General features: G+C 38.2%; 1 pseudogene; it reads right to left on the bottom strand.

The window, feature by feature from the left end:
• Window positions 1-654: 654 nt before the first annotated feature.
• On the bottom strand, window positions 655-2059 carry LOC120124095 (annotated as a pseudogene).
• Window positions 2060-2407: the final 348 nt, after the last annotated feature.

Below are 2407 nucleotides of genomic sequence, written 5' to 3'. Positions count from 1 at the left end.
TTTAAATATTAGGCATAATGCATGTTTGACAGTATATGCAAATTTGTACCTATTGTTCATTTTGGAACATTTGACCCCACAACGTTTTATTTTTATTCAAAAGTCACTCCCGTTGGATGGAAACCGTTAATCAACTGACGGTAAACGCCTCCAGCTGACTAAGAAAGCACATGTGGACACAAATGATGATGTGGCATGTCCACGTCACTAATGTATGCTGATGTGGAATTGACATGTCATTAAAAAATTAATATTTTTTTAAGAATTTTGTATTAATAAGAGAGAGACACGTGTCACTCTCTTATTGGTGCAGATTGAAAATGATGAATAAAATCCTACTTGCATGGAAGGGGACTCAAACCGGGGCAAGGGCATGAAATAGGATGTCTCTTGCCACCAGACCAAGCATACTACTCGCTTTTGTAATGAAACAAAACTTTATTTAACCCATGATAAATGTTCAGTTTAATTAAACGATAATCAGGTCAGGTCTGACCTTGTAAAAACGAATCGCTCAGAGGATGAAATACCAAACTTTGTCCAATGGATGCTGAAACAGAAACAAAATTTTCAGTACTTAAGTTGCATAAAGCACCATAACTGCATCCTTAGAGAGATTCACTAAAGTCTCGTATTTAAAGCTTCATACAACTTATACAAATTTTTTAACTTGATGCTCTTCGGGGACGTGGGTTGTAGATGATAATTAGTAAATGTTTAACGATGTATGACTGAGAGGGCACAGTGGCCATCGGGACACTCAGAACTCATGTTTCCGATATTCATACGAGTAATGGCAATGGCCATGAAAAGCCTGGAATCATTAGAAATGAAAACCTGATGGATACAGTCACTCACTGTGATAATTTCCTTAGTGGACATTGTGGGAAGACCGATCTCCGAAAGCTTCTTACTTCCCATGCTTTCAAACCAGTGAAGTCCAGTGCATTCCGCTAACATGTGAACGACAGCCGACTGTGTTATGATGTTATCTATCTTTCCATCCTCCAGATCAAGCACAGGAACACTATTCATTTTGTACTTAGAAAGTAGTAACAACATTGTCAAAAAGGTGTTCGAATTCTGCAAAGCAAGGAATGGTGCCCAACGGAACGATCCGGAGATATCACGAACCTGTATGCTCTCACAAGTTAACACGATAGTAAGAACAACTACAAAACTGGAAAAAAAAAACTGTTAGGTTCCCAAATGAAAGACTTATAGGGAAAAGAGTTCATCATATGCGGTTCTGTTTTCTGACATGTTGCAAAATCCATACAGCGATTCCTGCAAACTCTACAATGCCAATGTATCTGTCCATCCACGTTGCATCTTCCAGAGCATCAACATCGACAACGAGCGCGCTGAGTATCTTGTTTTGGGCTAGTATTTGAACGACATCAGCCAGACTCGCATCCGATTTTATCTCAATCCCTGGAAACACATTACAAAGATATGACCATCATATATGTATCACAATCACAAAAGCTATACCAACTTATTCAAATGGATGGCACCCCAAGAATGAACTAGAGCAGACAATCCATGTAAAGCATGTCTTGTCTCATGTTTTTCCCCATGTCAACCGTGTAATATAAACAACACAAATTGTTCCAGGTGTAAAAAATCCCAAGCACGAATATACTATTCTCTCGATTGATGACCTCAAAACATATAGTTAATCAACCAAATTCTTCATCTTTATAGCTCAAATCCACCAGCCAGAAAAGAAAAAAAAAAAGAAACCCCAAAATTATTGATCAATCAAAGCATAATCTAAAACAAAGAGTGGATGATCAAAAGGATCAGTACCTTAAGGAGCAATAGGGAAAGCAGAAACAGGGATACTTTCAAAGCAAGCGTTGAGTTTGTCATTAGGACTAAGCTCAGGCTCCTGAACATCCCATAGATCCTCCACTTGCATCCCAAGCTTTGCTTCGGGACTCCTCGGACTATCTTGCATGCTACTTTGTCTCCCCAGTTGCACACTCACCATAGCCATATCTTCAACAAAAAGCTCAAAAAATAAACTTCACTCGTTCACTGACTCACTCTTTCTGATACCCATTCTATTGCTATAGGTTCAGCAAAGCTGACAACTTACTCGGATCATCAACCAGTTTTGACATAAAAGAACAAGGGACAAAGAGGGTTGCTTTTCAACAACAATTCCAAAGGGTTCGATCAACAAACATCGTCCGATCCTACCGTTAACATAGGTGAGCCTTTGTAGTTGATTTTCTTCCATCTTCTGTAAATTTTTGGTGCATTTGAGAACTCAATTTGGATGTGTTGTGTTGCAAACTAAAAAGAGGAGCCATCTTCTTGGAATGAATATATAAACACATATATTTGACATCTAATAAACTTGGTTATTTAACAATTACTGTAAAAGGAAAATGAAGAA

This window comes from Hibiscus syriacus, unplaced genomic scaffold, assembly GCF_006381635.1.
Source record: "Hibiscus syriacus cultivar Baekdansim isolate YM2019G1 unplaced genomic scaffold, ASM638163v2 tig00110413_pilon, whole genome shotgun sequence".
Lineage (NCBI taxonomy): Eukaryota > Viridiplantae > Streptophyta > Magnoliopsida > Malvales > Malvaceae > Hibiscus > Hibiscus syriacus.
The sequence above is the reverse complement of the archived record's forward strand: the minus strand, read 5'-3'. Positions and strand labels throughout refer to the sequence as shown.